Source organism: Acipenser ruthenus, chromosome 2 (assembly GCF_902713425.1).
Source record: "Acipenser ruthenus chromosome 2, fAciRut3.2 maternal haplotype, whole genome shotgun sequence".
NCBI lineage: Eukaryota > Metazoa > Chordata > Actinopteri > Acipenseriformes > Acipenseridae > Acipenser > Acipenser ruthenus.
The window spans coordinates 32,564,529-32,583,531 of NC_081190.1; the positions used below are offsets into that span (position 1 = coordinate 32,564,529).

The following is a 19,003-nucleotide window of genomic DNA, read 5'->3' on the forward strand; positions in this document are numbered from 1 at the left end:
ACAGGTATGTATGATTTATTGCCATATATGTTGAAATAGCGTCAGAGAAGACACATCACGTTGACGAATATGTACCAGTCTTGATCATAGCTTTGTCAATCGCTATTTTCTATAGTTTTATAGATCTGGCAGTGTCGCATCACACTGCGGACTCATCATGCAGGCACCCAGAGCTACAGTGTCGGAAGACAATGCAACCCTGGGCAGCTTACAGGCACGCACGCAGGCGCCCAGCCAAACCACAGGGGTCGCTGGTGCGCGGTAAGCAGAGGACACCCTGGCCAACCTAACCCTCCCTCCACCCGGTCGGCGCTCGGCCAACTGTGCACCGCCTCCTGGGAGCTCCCATCTTCGGTCGGCAAAGGAATAGCCTGGACTCGAACCGGCGACGTCCAGACTATAGGGAGCATCCTGCACTCTACGCAAGTGTTTTTACTGGATGTGTCACTCAGGAGCCCAAAAAGATTTGCAGCAGTTCACACTTCTGTACTTTTTTATTAATGTCACCATTAACATTATAGAAAAGATTTTTAAAAAATATGTACATATTTCACTGAATTCTATTCTTGTAAACTTCCAAAAGTAGTACAATAGAACATGTCCAGACAGTAAAACGGACTACAACACTAAATACACTTTAATTTCAGTGAACGATTGTGACACAGCTGGCTGAGTGGTGACGTCAGACCCAGGAAAGGAAACATACACAGTACTGAAGTGAAATGAAATGATGAAGAGGCTTGCTTGTGCCGGTTTATTGTAAATAAAAAAGGTTGTACAAAACAGAACTCGGCATTTTACGCCAAAATAAACAGACAAACAAAACGAATAGACACTAACAAACAGGGTGGACGAACGCTAAACACAAAACAAGTACCGCGCTGGTTCTCCAGCACGTAGTAGCAATTGTTATATTTAAATATCTCCTTCTCTCTCACCGTTCTCCACTCCCAAACACACAACCCAGAGTGAGTGCTTTGTGCATCTATATATACTGTTGTGCCGGGATTCAATTAGTAATTAATTATTATTATTATTATTATTATTATTATTATTATTATTATTATTATTATTAATAAAAAAAAATAGAATTTTTTTTTTTAAATGCAAGGCCTACCTTGTAACACGGATTAAATGCGTGCAGCATATGCTTCTGCCCTCGTTTTTCAACACTGTAGACTGGCACCAATACTATTGCATGCCACTATCCAATGGCCTTGTGAAGCTTCATAGCCTCAGCACTGTTGATATCACACACTTTTTGCACACCAAAAGCTGCTGTGATTTCAGGCTGATTTACTTTGGCAGTGGCACTGGGTATGTGGCGTAGATTGAAATTGCTGTTTCTTTGCTTCAACGTGAAGTTGGGTGTGACGATCACGCTGATGGATAAATAAATTAGAGGTGTTGCCACCAGGATTTGACACAAGCTTTTTACATGCTCTACAGGAAGTCTTTTTCTCTAGTTGGTCGGTTTCACCAATTCCAAAATGGCAGAATAGGCTATGTTTTTTTTTTTTTATTGACTAAATTCGGCGTTTCATCCTCATAGCACTGGTTCCCGCTAGTATCACTGCTCCTGCACAGACACCATTTTGCAGTAAGTCAAATGTAAGCCTTTCACATTGTTTAACTGACAAGTAAGGAAGGTTTCCAAGCATGGATTGTTATATAATGCTACATATCTCTGACTTACTAACATTATCCTGCAATATCGCAGTAATTGATTTGACAAATTATACAAATTTCTGTATTGCGATAGAACAGTATAACCGGTCTATCGCTGAAACCCTAGCATGTAGCATGACTGTCTATTCGTAAAAACCCTGAGTTAGATTCACTTTCACTACCTTAACACAGCAATCCCTAACACTAGGATTGTACTGGGTGTCGAGTATAGAGACACACAGCCAAGTCATGGATTGGCTGGATATAACACTCACTGTCTACAGTCGCCTGCTGCTTTGGCATTCGCAAGTTACACTGTTCAATGCAGTTTTTGTAGAAATTTGTATTCACATGGCAATGTAACCACATAATACAGTACCTTCAAGCTTAAGAACTGTATGTTTTATTAATGCGACCCACTTATTGAAATATTATTTGTACTAATGATACTGTAGCAGTAAATCTAGAATCTAATAAAAGCACAAAAATACACTGTATGTGTACTGTAGTATTGTTAATCAAAGTTTCTAAATGCAATGTCTGCTAAAAGACAGCTACAGTAGTTGCAGCCATTACATTTAGTGGTCTGCTTGTGAAGTGATTGTTTCGCAACCTCCCTGAAACTTTTTCGCGACACCGTTTTAAAATCAGTAAAGCACAACTCACTTTAAAAATGTGAGAAATATGTTCCAGGTGAAAAACTGCACGTATAGGTAGAAGGAAAATTCAAAAAATGAATGTCCCTTTTCAGCAGTATTACTGCAGCTGTCTGTGAGCTGTTCTGAGCACAAGCCAAACTTATTCAGAATGAGCAGGTGCAGACACCTGTAAATGACTCATACTCAAGCGGAGTGTCATGAAACAAGTGTTAAGCTTTTGCTGAAGGAAATATTAAAATCACCTGGATGACAGCCAATTTGTTGTACCACACAATTCATTTGGCAGCAATATGAATACTCTGTGGCGCTGATAGAGAATATATATATATATATATATATATATATATATATATATATATATATATATATATATATATATATATATATATATATATATATTTTACAGTACATACATATGAAACTTTGTGCTGTTTACATTGGGTAATAGATCTGGAGTCTCGCCAGGCCAGGGTTGAACTTTTTTTTATTTTTTTATTATGTACTGTATGAACACACACGGGCACAGTCGAATTACTCACACAGCAGCCCAGAACAAACTGTCTGCACGCTTTTTAAACCTTGCACCTGGCACTAACTTACAATAATTAACAGGTACGGGTGATAATTAAACAATTACACAATAATAAATAAAAAAAATAAAAATAATTAGGACTTTTCAGCCCGTGTCCTTCTGGGAGGTTTAGTCCTGTGTTCCTCCCATCCCAGACTACACTTTCTCACAATAGCGCTTTTTATACAAAAGTATCGCAAAGCACTGTACAGTACATAACAGAAAAAAAGAACAAACAGCAATACATTTGTATAGCATGTCACACATACAACTGCCACAGTCAGACCATTTAAATAACAGTATACACATAATAATACAAAAGCAGCAATTTTAAAGTTACATGAAAACCCACTAAGATAAGAAAGCCATTTAATAAAAGTGCATTTTCAGTCTTGACTTGAAAACTGTAACAGTCCCAGCTTCCCTGACAAACGAAGGCAGAGCCAGTGTAGCGAGGCCAAAACAGAGGTAATATGTTCACTTTTCCTGGTTTTAGTCCCAATTCTAGCGACGGTATTCTGAACAAGCTGCAAGCGGGATACCACACGTTTTGGGACACCAGAAAAAAGTGCATTACAATAATCAATTCTAGGTGAAACAAAGGCATGCATTAGTCTCTCGGCATCAGATACGGAAATAACTGGTCTAAGTTTGGCTATATTTCTCAAATGGTAAAAAGATACTTTAGTAACTTCCCCAATAGGAGTCTCAAATGATAGATCAGGTTAAAAAATGACCCCCAAAGCACTTAGATCTAGAAGAATTAAAACTGATGGAAAGCCTGAGTCAGAGCCTATCAGCAGATCATTCACAACTCTGACAAGGGTCGTCCCTGTGCTATGTGCAGCATGAAAACCAGACTGAAACTTCTGAAATATACCATTAAGAGTTAGAAATGTTTGTAATTGAATTGCAACAACTCTCTCTAGAACCTTATCTAAGAATGGTAGGCTGGAGATTGGCCTATAGTTATTGAGGACTTTTGGGTCCAAATTGTGTTTCTTATGCATAGGCTTTACCACAGCTACCTTAAGTGCTGAGGGAACTATACCGGGAGGAAAATGAACCATTTATAATTTTTTTAATGTGGGTATTAATAACACCAAGAACACCTTTTAATAGTTTTGTAGGAATAGGATTAAGACAGCATGTTGTAGCTGGCATATGTTGAACTAGCTCTGTCAGTTCCTGTAAGGTAATCAAAGAAAAAGCCCCCATAGCAGCCTTAATAGGTATAGTTGGTAAAATTGTGCTGGAGTCCTCCTTAACATTTATACCTATCATTCTAAATGTTTTACAGATACGTACATTAACCAAACCAACAACATAAATAAATATATAAATGTTGATCAAAGAATAAATAGTTGGTTTATTATGAAAGTGTCATCCTCCAATGACAAGGTGGCAGTATTCTGGTAACTGGTTAACAGTTAAATCTTGATCCCTGCATCATCTCTTTTCTTTGCAAGTGCAGCTTGTTCTCGCAGCTACTTTCTGTGCTACTAGAATGCCACCAACCTCCCTAGAAAACAAGTCATCCTATTTCACAGACACACTTCGATCCTAGTGTTTCTCCAGTATCTCTTATTGGAAATAGGAAATTATAGCTTCTAAATGAAACCAAAAAACAAAGCATGAATATTTTTTAATGTAATGTTTTTAATAATGAAAAAAAAAGTATGTAGGTACAAAGGTTAAATTACTTACAAATCCTTGAGCAAATAATAATAATAATAATAATAATAATGCTTACTTTTTTTTATGACAACCTGACCCCAAGATACAATCCTGGTTTTACAAGAGTAGTTTAACTCTGAAAGCTAACCAGCTTGTCACTGGTTGACATTTTAAATCGCTGTAAACATATTCCGATATTTATAAAACAGGCATTCGCTTTTTAGGGATATGTGCCAATTTTCTCAGTACTGTGTGCATACTACTGGGGTGCGCACTGTGCCGTTCAAAAACTCCCTTGATCACACTGCAGCTCAACGAGCAGGTTTTCAGGAGTGCAGACAAAAATGGCGTAGCATCTTGCTGTGAAGGATGTGGTTTTGAAAGCTGGATGAACTGTGTGTTAATCCATGTAAACGTTTGACGAGTTCTGTTCGGCTCTCCCCTGGTTAGGGTCATTGGTGTTGATTGGGCTAATTTACCATTCCAAGTGAATATGTGAAGAAACAGCTGCTTGGATTTGTGCTGATTTATGTTCTCCACAGAGACAGAAAAGCAGCAATCACCACAAATCCAAGTAGTATAAAATCTCCCATAGCGCATTCCTTGTTTGCTGCATGTTTATTCTTGTCAAGGGAATGGTTGTTTGTAAATGCTAACAGAAATCTACGATCTGTAAGATTTATCTGAGCGCTCAGAGAGCTTCACAGTGAGTTAACAAATGCACCCACTGTTGGAGAAACAAAAAAATCAATACTTTCCATTATTTTATCAGAAAATAACCTATTCTGTTCCAATTATTTTTTTCGCCAATGAAAACAAGAGGGTAGCATTTCAATAGAAGCTTCACAAGGTAAAGGTGGTGTGATTGACAGAGGCAACAGCCAGTCAGTGCAGTTGTATTCCTTTGATTTTCCAAAAGGAGAGAACAAAGGGAGGTGTTGAAAACATCTGGGCTGTGGTTCAGCAAGCAGGTCGTACAGGCGGGCACCCAGAGCATCAAACAAAGAAATCCCTGAATACATAAAGAATCTCAGTGATTGATTAGTGTCCTCCCCTCATGAGTAAATGCCTCAAACCCTTTCCTGCCATTGCACAAGAACAGTGTATTTGTACTCACTGCCTCCCTTACCTGAAGGGCACATGCATGCGTTCTTTAGACCATAATAACCTTGAAAATCCTGAGGGGGAGGGAAGCTCCCTAGGGTAACATCATGAGGGCAAGATTACTTGAGAAGCTGTTGATTCCTATTATTGGAGCTGTAGTGCTCTCTTTTCCAAGACTTCAATCAAAAACACGGTGAAGAGTGATGTACATCATCAATCAACTGAGCACTGATGAAGAAGAAAAAACATAGAGAGAACGTGATGCAGCAGTTTGAACTAAACAACACGTATGCAGCTTATTAAGTATAATGTTGTCCAGTTTGTAATGCAATGAAGTTGCATCCATGTTAAATCCATGTCAATACTGTATGTGATGTTAAAAGCAGGACACAGGGAGAAAGTCACCAGGGGGCTGTTACTATGTATGAGGGCATTCTAATAAAGGAAGTCATGTGTATTTTAATCAAGCCCAAAATGTTATTAACCTACAGAGTTCAAAATATAAAAGTGATAATAGTGCCCGGTTTAAGGTTTAAGCCAATCAACTGAGATGCAGCAGTCATGTGGTCTCACGAGACAATATCCCCCATTGTGAACACCTAGGCCTACTCCTCTTATAAGGTTAATCTGAATACTGGGGAAATAGTGTAACAAATACAAACACAATTTTCCACCATGGAACAATAAACAGCATTTTAATTTAATGGTAGTGGTACTGTATTCTATTTGTCATTTAAATGATTGCCCATGATATACTGTACACCATTATCTTTTATTTATTAACACACTTCATCAGAAACTTCATCGAACCAAGAAAAGTTTTAAATATGCACAGAGAAAAATAATCGAAGCTTGTTGACTCTCTGTTGCCTTTCAGATTCTTTACTCCCCATGCGCTGTGTGAATGAAGTGTGTTGGGAGGCCCACTAATGTGATGAAATGAGAAACATTGTTTTTTTTTTATTTTATCTATTTCAACCAGTGTAATAGCCTAAGTAAGAAAGGTGTTCCTGAAACTGCAGATATTGATTATATTTGTTAGGTACTATCACTATACCAGTCATTTTTCTGTCATGTCCCAAAACTGAGATATAAGCCAACTAATATGGCTTATTTTGTTTGTTTTTTTTAATATGAGTTTTGTATAGAAAATAACACATTTACACTTTGGTTGATATAATTTAACTTTTGTAAAAATGTCCTGTGCAAAATCGGGCTATAGACAGACAAACAAACAACCGCCATATACTCTGACATGATTTACTAGAAAATGATTCAATATCATTAGCCAATCAGCTTCCAGCTCTAGTGGACTTATATAGATGCCTGCTGGAACTTCACAGCATCAACTGTGAATCAAACTTAAAATCAATCTGCGCAAGAACCAGCTTTTTCATTTAGACTAGCCATAAATAAAGCTCAGTTCAGTTGGACAGAAAATACTAAGCAAATGCACAATTGGTCCAAATTAACATTAGCATCAGCTAGTATGTACCATTATACAACAAAAGGGGGTGATTGTAAGGAGAACAAAATAGGCAATTATATGAATTAACTTTATAACACTCTTTTTAAATACATACATACATACATACATAAATAAATAAATAAATAAATAAATAAATAAATAAATAAATAGCAGGTATTCTGCCAATGTAAGGCTTTTCAGTAGAAGTACTATTTTCTTTCCCCAATATAAAGAAAATAAGCCACAACTCTCCCACTTACCTTCACAGGCAGGCAGATTTATGCTGCAAAACAATGAGTCACATACTGTAGGGTCCAAATTTAAGATGGTTTGTAAAGCCCATATGCACTTTATGCAAATGTACTACTTACAGTACAGAGAAGGAAATGAAATCTAAATTAGTTTTCAAGTCACTAAAAGCTAAAATACATAACTAAATGTGATCTTTGTATCCAATAGGAATATATTGCACAAATTAATTGCATATTTATTACTGGTCGTGTACACACTGAGTTATATTCATTCAAACAGACAGTACAATATTAAAATACCAAAGCAATACCTTGGACTGGCAGTTGTCTCTCTACAGTGGTACAAGAGAGGAAAGAACATAGGTCACTTTCCCAAGGAACTGCTTCTCCAGGTCTGGCTGATGAACAATGAAAGTGCTGTGTGATGGAAGCCAGGGCTGTACATCAACAATGAACGGGACTACTGTGCCTTCAGAATCAAAGCTATGTCAATCATAAAATAATATTAATTGCGTTGTTCTCATCTCCCTTTGTCTCATGGCCCAAACTGCTTCATTTGTTTTTTATTTATTTAGTTGATAGCCTATTTTATTCATACAGTGTTTTCACCATCACTGGTCACTCTCGTCAATTACGAATGTTTTTTGAAAGTAACGAAGAAAAAGTCAGTCCTGTCGTCACGACTACTTCTGTTTGTATGTTGCTTGTTTCATTTTAAAATAGTTATCAATCATCTGTTTGTAGCTTAAACACAATTACATAATGACTTTTTTTTTTACTAATCTCAATGGAAACATTTAAAATGTCACTATCAGCATTCCATAGATCTCCGTGGTTACGACTGTTTTCTTTCTTTCTCTCTCTCTCTCAGTAAACAAATGCACAGTACTCAAATTATAAAGCAGACAGTTCACACTGTCTAAAATATGTCAGAGAAAACTTATGAAAGGCTGCCAAGATTTTTTAAAAGATAATTTAACAAAACACGGCTGTACAAAAGACCACGTTGCTGCTACTGAAGCAAGAGCAATGCAGCCATGTACAGAGCGTGCCATCGTCAAAACCTTTAGTAAAGAAAAGGAAGCCATTATATCAGCTATGAGGACTGCAGATTACCTTGCCGAGAAGAAAAGGTCGAATTCAGACTTTGGGGGTCTAATTATGTTCCAGTGAAGTCAGGTAAGAAACATTCAATTCATGTACATAAAGTTAAATCTCATATAACAGCCACGTCAGAGGATACCATGAAATTAAAAAGCCAAATTAGTAGCCCCGACTTGCTTTCATTGACTTCCTAGATCTCCAATAAAGCCACCATTATTTGCAGTCCCAAACCAAAACCTGTTAATTACTAGCTGTACCTCACTAGTACCACCTAGCTGCATTTATTGTTACCTGAACCAGGAAAAACCGCTCCCTTAGCTTAAACCAGTCCAAAAATGGATACAAAAATACCAAGCACTTAAATAAATTATAATACTATTACACTGGCCTCCTCCATTTACCAGAAACTCATTCCATAGGAAGTATCATGAGCTCCCCACATTTTCCCCCTCACCAGCATGGCGTCAGGCCAGCACCAAACACTAGTGTCATTACTGTTAAAACAACAAAAGGTAAGTACTTTTACATCATTAAAAAAATGACATTAAAACATGAAAGGGGAGTAGTGGTTAGGGCTCCGGACTCTTGACCGGAGGGTCGTGGGTTCAATCCCAGGTGGGGTACACTGCATCTGTACCCTTAAGCAAGGTACTTTACCTAGATTGCTCCAGTAAAAACCCAACTGTATAAATGGGTAATTGCATGTAAAAAATAATATGATATAATTGTAACAATTGTAAGTTGCCCTGGATAAGAGTGTCTGCTAAGAAATTAATAATAATAATAATAATAATTATAATAATAATAATAATAATAATAATAATAATTGGAAGACTCCGCATTTGCTCTGCTAATGTTTTATTTAGTTTGTTCCAGAGTTCAGGTTTTTATTTTCTACGTCACGGAACCGTCAGGGTATCACCCAGAAAATGTGCAACTTTCCAAGATAACAACATTCGGAAACAGGAAACCCAGGAATAATGTATGCACTCCTTTGCTCTACTTCGATGGATCCAAGACACAGAATTGAATATCCTATTGTAACAGGGGGATTTGTTGCGCGTGGGTCGTCACTGGATAATAATAAGGCAGACACAGAGCATTGGGTTTTGACACGCCGCACAGGCACGCAGATTTCATAACTCACAGGTGCTGACACTAGGGTACCAGCAATGGTAGCCCTAATGTCAGATTTAATAAAGAAAAGAAAGCAAAGCTAAAAATAAAAAAAGTTAGCCATACAAAGCAAGCGCTAGTCTCACTAAACGAGATGTCCCACTCCTGGAACCTACTACACTACGACAACCCTCTCTATGCTATACTTGGCTTGGATCAACATCCCCTAAATAGGGGTCTACTTAAATTGCGGTAAATTTACGTATTTTTCAAGGGTATGTTGCGGAATAAAATTAGGATTTCGCGGACATGTTTAAACATTAAATAAACCTAAGTAGACAGTATTTCAGAACACTATAAAGCCTAAAAATAGTGGTACTTGCTTCCTTACTAAAACAGAGTGCTGGCATTTGTTAAAGGCAAGTATGCAGCATCCCCCTGCAGTTGACTTGCCCATACATTGAGACTGCACGTTCTGCATCCACTGAATTGGTTGGAAGTTAAGGCAAAGCTTTGCCAAGTTATACAGATGTGGAAATCGATTAGAAACAGCCCAAAAACTCGGTTACACAAGGGCATCTAGCATAAGTCAATGTATGCAGCACGTTCGTTGTCATGTTATTTGTCCCATCCAATAATCAATTTATTAGTACCGAGTCAAAACAAAGAAGACGTGGCTATTCGGGTCTAAAATTCCAACTGTAACTGCAGGTTGAAGCGAGGTGGCTGTGCTGGATCGTTTTAGTACTGATTTAACTTGCAGACAGGAATACTTTTTGTCTCGGCTGACTTTCCAGTTTGGTTTCTGAAAGCTGTTTATTTTACGTTCTGTTCAGCAGCCTCTGTAGTAGCTGTTTGTTTAATGTGTGATTCTGAAGCTAAATAGCGATCGATTGTATTTTCTCCAAATACACATTAAGATATGGAAAACAATTACCTCAGTCTGCATGTAGTTTATTTGGGAAATATCTTGAAACAATCATCAGCCGAAATATAGTTTGTTTTCTTTGTCGTCCATTTCTACTATTTTACCTCCAATGCTGAAAACTAGATTTTAGCAACTTAATCAAAACAATGCAGCACCAACTTTGTCCTGCCCCCTCCTGCACAGTACAGGTCACATAAAAGCAGTAAAGTAAAGATAGGCTGATTAAAACGTTGTCATTTGAATAGTAAACAAGAATATTAACTGCTTTGGAGAATTTATTTTGTAAATGTTACTTGTGGACATTTTTTGTTTGTTTTTTGCTTAAGTGCAGTGCACACGGGACGGCGAAGGAATAAAAATTGGCTATCTACAGAAGGAAGATACGTAGTTTGCATCGCTTGCATTGTGCAGTAGTTCATTTAAACAAGTTTTTTTTTTTTTTTTTCCTCTCCGTACTTGTTTGTATGCATTGGCCCCTAAGAGGTGAATTTCGCGGTGACCCCTCAATTTCCCGATTTCCGCGAAATCCGCGAAATCGTGAATTAGGTAGGTCCCTACCCCTAAACTAACCTATTGCTGTTCCTCCCAAAGTCCCGGCCTCCCAGCGACTCTGGGTCGTTGTGACGGTCCTGGCTGAGCAGCCTTCAAAGGCACCGTCTTGCAGTCGAAGGGTTCCGTAGTAGTTTTCCTGCAAAGCGGACGCTCTCTTCCTTGATGTAAACAAAGCAAGCTTTATCTCAGCACCTGTCTGTGTAGCAATGGCTTTGCAGTAGCCCCGAGTTGCAGAGCAGATGCTTTATTGAGCTCCGCGCAGCTTTCTCGGGCACGCCCCCCAGCAAATCCGAACCTCCTGAGCAGCTCAGCGCTGGGCAGCCCACCTCCTCAATTAGTTGCTTAGCAACACGTCTCCTGTTATGCATGCCAGCTGCTTCCCTAAAGGCACACGCACTCCAAGAACCAGTGACAGGGCTCTCGCTGTCACACCTACACAGCAGCTTACTTGGGTCTTTCAGGTAGCAGTGACAAGGAGCAAGCAACAAAAGAAGAAAGCAGCTTCAGATCACGACAAAGTATTCTAAACGTCCCATTAAGCATCACTTAACTTTTTATTATTGGTAAGTCATATATTTCATGTTTTTGTCCCTATCAGTTTTCATTAACGATTACAATTAAATTAAATTAAAATGAAGAACCCGCCACTGTTTCCTCTACTCCCTCTTACATTCCATAAGCGTCGGGCCTGCTCATTGCACAATGTGATGTGTCTAGGATCACATGGAGTTTACGTTCAAACAACCAAGACCTTTTCTTTCATGATTTACAGTTTAATAAATGTGGCATATTAGCTACTCATAGCTTGTATCATGATACACAAAGGTGTATCGTATCATGTTGTAAAGTATCGAGATGCATCGATACACGTCGCACGATGAATCATCTCACCCCTAATACACACACACGCCCGCCCGCACAGACACGCTATGTACAGATCACACATCAGTAGTGTTGTGAGTTTTGGAAATTGTAGTCATTTGGTCGAATCAGAATACAATAGTTATCCTGACTTTGCACATCAAAGCTATAACCAATAACATCATGCTAAACACCATAAGCTATCCTCAATCCAGTCAACGGCTGTGTTACAAAATCCGAAAGTGTCACACTGCCTCCATCCTCATTTAAGTTACACAGCACGCTGGCAGGGTAACTACAAGAACCTAATTGTCAAAAGTCTATTTTGCCAAACTGAGAAATCATATTCACTTCAACTGTATACAAATACAACCAATTGACGGGAACACTACTGTATAACCCAACCATAATAATATTAATTATATGCTACAATATATTAGTAGTATATACTATAATGGTATCTCAGCCCATACAAAAAGAAAAAAAGTAATAAATAAGGGATGTTACATCAAAAAGGGAGGGCCATGAACACAGCACCATGCCATCCATTAATTAAAAAGATTACTTTTAATATCTGCAGCAACATAAATATGACAGTGACCAAACATCAGCCTACTGATGCAAGAGCCGTGGAGTATAGAGAAGGCGTCTTAATATTCACTGGAGGAGGGGGAGGGACCAGCGGACTGCATTTATGACACAAAAAGCACAAATCACATGCGGTCTGGGTGCAGTTCGCCGTCTGGTTGGACGACCGTCAAAATTAACATCCCAGTGAGACCCTGTACTGTCTATGCCAATTTAATAGTCCATGTGCTCTTACGTGGCAAAGCTTGGCAAACAAACAACATCCTCCCATCTGTAGGACTTCTGATCCAATTTCCTTTTCCCTTTTTTGGGGGAAAAAAAAATCTGGATTGAAAATTGCTGACTGTAAATCCTTTTGTCATTATTTTATTTCCGACATTAACGACACCTATACACAATGTATATAACATTGTAAATTTCCATCGTACAATGAAATAAATGCAAAAAACAGTCATGCATGTTACCACATTTCGTACACCTGTTCAAAAAAATAAACTTTGTAACAATCATCTGCGTGTGCACCACTTGTCACATTTTTGTAACGGTCTGCAATACCCTGTATGCCACAGAAAACACAGGACTTACAACAATGCTTGTCAATACCAGGGTTGTTATTTTGAAAGCATGCATCTTTCTTTGTCCAGCTGCACGAGCTGATGTCAATACTAAGCGCAAAAATATCGACCGACCACTCCAGTTTTAATTGTAATGCTGTCCTACAAAATACAGGATGTCTAGTTTTACATGTATATATTGTAAAATACTTTGCAAATGAAAACATGTTAATGGAGAATCGAACATGATGGCAAAAGTATTTCTGTTACATTCTAAATATACGTGTTTTAATGTTAACAATCAAAATGCATACCATACAATTACAAAACGCAGGACACAGGCGTGTATAAAGTATGTGCGATATGCAGTCAGTCAAGTCAACACGGTTTATAATATATTTTACATTGCACACTTAATTTTTTTTTTACAAAAAAATACAATTATGTTATTATGTAACAAAAGATTACGATATATATATATATATATATATATATATATATATATATATATATATATATATATATATATATTAAATGAATGTTGAAACTGCATAACGGTACCAAATTTACGTCCGGCCTACAAGCTTCCCCGCCCTGACGTTTAACGCCAGTGTCTGAGGAGCATTAAAAATGTTAGTACTTCCAGTAAAACTGGTTCTTCATACATAGTCTGTGACAGATTATGTACTTTTGTCATTCTCCTTTGTTAAGCAGCACGTTTGTAAAACACGGTTATCATTGAGTAACAAACCTTTCATAACCCATAGAAAATCACTGCAGAGGACAACTTTTGACATCTATTTAACACTAGTGCTCCGTTTGTATGCTGAAAAACACAATTTCCATGCTGTCAATTTCAGCAGGTGAAATAAACAAGTTTTTATAATAGATGTCCTCTTAAAAATTAAACACAATAAATTAAACAGTAAATAAAAAACAGAATGATAATGTCCATACTGTCATGTTATTAAACCCACCTGGTAGCAACCCGCAACTACAGTTTCACAGAATCCAACCCCACTGCCTGTCTCCGATGTAAACACGTCAACTGCCCTGCAAAGGAGGCTTTAAACTTGCGCGATCTGAATCATATAAATAAAGATATTCACCTAATGCTGGGCTTCTGATTGATCTGGAGTGCGGGACTGCCTCCTGGTTTTAAATCCCTCGTTCCAGTCTCATGTCTTTGCGGGGTGTATTACTGCGGAGAGAAATGTGACCAGAAGCAGAGACTGGTCCCTGACACACAGGAAAAAAATGCAGGAATGTGACGTTTAGTCTGTCTAACACACAGGGCATGTGCAAAGAAAGAAGTGGGAATTCTGGGAGATGTAGTTTTTTTTCTATACCGGGGTACTGAGATACGTCATTGATTTACAAAAGAAAATCCCTCTTTAAACTGTAATGCTATTTTTATCAAAGACTGAGCAACAGTATGACTTAGAAAACATTCGAGAAAACTCCGATGTCAACCATTCCACAATTATGTAAAATGTGTTTAAATAATGTTTTAGTAAATCAGGCTCTGTTTGTACAGCCTGTTGGTGCCTTGAGTTGTAAAAGTACAACTTAAAAATAAATAATATTGTGATGTTATTTAAATAGCAAAATCCAAATGGTTTACAGATATCTACCTATTATTTAAAGATATCTGTAAATCAATCTGAGATGTCTTTATTTCATTTTTAGATACAGGGGCCCTGAATACACCGTGTAACAATTATTATTATTATTATTATTATTTTGGTTCCTGGGTAGTAAGTGTTATTTCCTAATTGCTTATGCCTCAAAAGTATAGAAAATGGCTATTATTCCCCACAAACTTTGCTTTTGTGACCAGGACAGTGATATTTTGAAATTTACCTATTTTCCAGAACATTCCAGATAGATTCAGTGCTGAGTAAACTTGGAGTAACTTCTAGAACTTTCTAGAACTTTCCAGTAATATAAATAGCTGCTCCATAATGGTAACAAGAACCCGTCTCTTCCCCTGGCTCACTCGGTGCACCTCAAAGAGGATTACAACAGCATCAAGACCTTGCTGGACGCCTTGAAGTATGATGAGTACGGCTGGGAGGTCATAGGAGACTTCAAAATGGTGGCATTCCTGATGGGTCTCCAAGGCGGTTTTACCAAGTTTCCCTGCTATCTTTGCCTTTGGGACAGCAGGGACACCAAGGCGCACTACCACAGGCGGGACTGGTCACAGAGGACCGAGTTCTATGTGGGGAGGAACAACGTCAAGTGGGAGCCACTGGTGGACCCCCGGAAGGTGCTGATGCCACCACTGCACATCAAATTGGGCCTTATGAAACAATTTGTCAGAGCTCTAGATAAGGAGTCGGCAGCCTTCAAGTACCTTCAAGACTTCTTCCCTAAGCTGTCTGAGGCAAAGGTCAAAGCCGGTGTCTTCGTCGGACCACAGATAAAGAAGATCCTGGAGTGCAATGAATTCCCCAAGAAGCTCACTAGTAAGGAGAAAACGGCTTGGAACAGCTTTGTCGCAGTGGTTCGGGGCTTCCTGGGCAATCACAAGGCCGAAAACTATGTGGAGCTGGTTGAGACTCTGGTGAAGAACTACGGCACAATGGGCTGTAGGATGTCCCTCAAAATCCATATCCTTGATGCTCATCTTGATAAATTCAAGGAGAACATGGGAGCGTACTCGGAGGAGCAAGGCGAGCGCTTCCACCAGGATATACTGGACTTTGAACGCCGCTACCAAGGACAGTATAACGAGAACATGATGGGAGACTACATTTGGGGGCTGATTCGTGAAAGTGATTTACAGTATAATCGTAAATCTCGAAAAACTACTCACTTCTAAATCTTTTGTAGTCATTTTTGTATTACTTTAGTATAAATACATGTTAATTTGGATTCATATGTTGTTTTTTTCGGACTTTATGTGAACGAAAAGACACAAATTCGCCCGTGTTCTCATTGGAAATAGGTAAATTTCAAAATATCACTGTCCTGGGCACAAAAGCAAAGTTTGTGGGGAATAATAGCCATTTTCTATACTTATGAGGCAAAAGCAATTAGGAAATAACACTTACTACCCAGGAACAAAAAATGTGTTACATAGTGATATCAATAGAAGATTATATGTCTTCTATGATGCCATTCTAAGCTAGGTTTTTAAACTCGTGTGATACAGCATCATGTCTTCCACTTTTTAACCCGGATATGTTTGCCACTGGGCTCTGAAGAAAAGGTGCTGGCGGGTGCAGGGGAAGGAAAGCCATCCTCGTTGCCAATTTGTTGTGTAGTAGAGTAATTACACGTTGGTACGATTCTAAGGCAGTTTATTTGGATCAGGCATAAGTACAAACTCAGACCACGTTGTTTCCAAGTCTGCATCAATCTACACAGATCCATGACGTCACCACATTAACAGGCCATAAGCCCCAGTATTACAACACCACATAACTGCACATTTGTTTCTATTTAAATCTATTAATGTGTTTATGATGTCATTTACTACATAATTAATTATGTAAGAATCTACTATTCCTTCTATTTAAACCTTCAGACATCATAGTATTTAATCTGTATCCATTTATTTTCCTTTATTCTTCTGTATTGTAAATTATCAAATTTTATTTCTTCTAAAACGTCATTCATGTTATTTTCATTTTTTGTAAAGTGTTTAACTACAGTAATGGTTAATTTACTTTTTTTATTTCTTATGTTTCATAGGCGATTCTGTATTTCTTTAAATAATGCTATACCTGTATTTTATTTTGTTACATTAAGGGACATACACCAATGTTATATCTTAGATACATTAACGACATATTTGGCATCTCCGATAGCACTAATGAAGATTTAATGGATTTCATACATTTTATTGACCAGTTTCATCCAGCTCTAAAGTATACATGGAACATTTCTAAACAAATTTCTTTCTTAGACATTACCATCACAGTTTCTAATTGTACCATCAATACTACAATCTTCTACAAAGACACAGACTCTCATTCATATCTAAGATACGACTCCTCACATCCCAAAGCTTGTTGCAACTCCATTCCATACTCCCAATTACTAAGACTGAGACGCATTTGCAGTGATGATAGTGATTTTATGAATAAAACAAATGACATGTGTGCATTTTTCAAAAACTGGTTTTCCAGACACTATACTTAGAGAAGCTCAGTTAAGAGTATGGACAATAAACAGAAAGGATGCCTTGTACAAAACCAAAACACAGAATACCAACAATCGTATTCCCCTTATTCTTACATACCATCCTATGACCAAAAAAGTACAACACATCATACAAAGAAATTTTAGCATTCTTCAAGATGATCCTTCTGCAGCTCCTATTTTCAATAACCCTCCTCTAATGTCATACAGAAGAGACAAGAATCTAAGAGAGCATCTGGTCCACAGTAACATTCGACCCAATCTTAAGGGTACGTTTCCATGCAATAGGTCACGATGTGCAACTTGTAAATACATTCACAGCAACACAGTAGTTAAGGGAGCAAAATCCTCATTTACTATCCATGATACTTTTACTTGCATTAGTAAAGGAAAAGTATATTGCATTGGCTGCATCAAATGTAACAAGCTATATATTACAAAACGACGCTTGGCTGATCGCTTCGTGGAACATCTGAGAAGTATACGAATTAACACCTCTACCTTTCCTGTCGCCAGACATTTTAACAGAAATGACCACATCATCATCAACATTCTGGAATTGTGTTTAAAAGACTACTTGTTTGTTTTTTATCAACTTCTTAAAGCACTGTTTTTTTGTATTCAGCCGATGAAGGACTTGTAGTCCGAAACGTCCTGATAATTGATTTGTAATCAATTATTCTACCTTTTTAAGTAGCTGAAATATCCTTTTCTTTTTTCGTTTTTCTTATTGATCATTTTGGTACACAGCAGTTTTCCTTTTTCTCAAACTATATATATATATATATATATAAAGAGAGAGAGAGAGAGAGAGAGAGAGAGAGAGAGAGAGAGAGAGAGGTTTACATGTTTAAAAAAGAGTTTACAAGTTTACTATACTATACAAATACTATACAGCATGTGTACTTTACAAGAAATGCAGTGCTCATTAAATTTATTACATCATCTTGTTTAGTAACGGTTCCAAACACACACAGGCTCCCTCCAGTGGTGAAAGAAGCTCTTGCAGTCTTTACAGTTTTAAACTGAATTGTGCTGTTTAAATTAAAGGCTTGTTACACAGTAAATCTCCTAATCTCTGTATTGCACCTTAAACGAATATTCCCATGACACGAACAATGAAGTGAATGTACAAAGTGCACTTCCATTATATTATTTACCTGTGTGGCTATATGGCTGTGTTTGGAAGGGCTATGTGCTTTTTGTGGAAAATCGACTATTTAAGTCAAAATTGTGAGGTTAGATACAATGGGCTCCTTACACAGTTATTTTAAGAATGTTTTTCTCAAAGTCTGTTTGATTCTCTCGGCTATGGGTGGTTTCATAAATGACAGTAGAGAACCGTTTCATATATATCAAACTTTATTCATAAAACAAACTTTGAAAAAAACATTCTTAAAATAACTTTGTTGCATATTAACAGAACACTAATAACCATCAATTACAGGTAAATAATAAGGTAAAAATGTGTTGGTTGCCAGTCTGTCCGGGCTCACCAATGCTGGACATGCATTTGCACCCCCAGAATGCTGGCGGGAGATTGGTGAAGGCAGATGGAGGGTGCGGTTTAGACAAGGAGATAGATAGGAGTGCATGTCTGAGTGTGCAGGGAAAGTTGGAGAGTGAGTGACGGACAGAGCGAGAGACAGAGCCGGAGGTTGCCTGGGTGAGAGTTGTAGGGAGTGGTCCACGGTAGACAGTGGTCCTTATTTGTTTATTTGTACGTGTCAAATAAATCTCTTGCTTGGAT

General features: G+C 37.9%; 1 protein-coding gene across 5 annotated transcripts in view; it reads right to left on the bottom strand.

Moving 5' to 3' along the window:
- LOC117409457 (CBP80/20-dependent translation initiation factor) overlaps positions 1–14,395 on the bottom strand; it is a 139,804-nt gene extending 125,409 nt beyond the window's left edge. For 4 of the 5 annotated variants that reach the window (XM_034015549.3, XM_034015553.3, XM_034015554.3 and 1 more), the window contains exon 1: positions 14,211–14,395. The gene's annotated coding sequence lies outside the window, so the exon portion shown is untranslated. Of the gene's footprint in view, positions 1–14,078; positions 14,191–14,210 lie in introns of those variants that run through there. The other variant, XM_034015550.3, reaches the window with a different exon arrangement.
- Between the last annotated feature and the right edge of the window lie 4,608 nt (positions 14,396–19,003).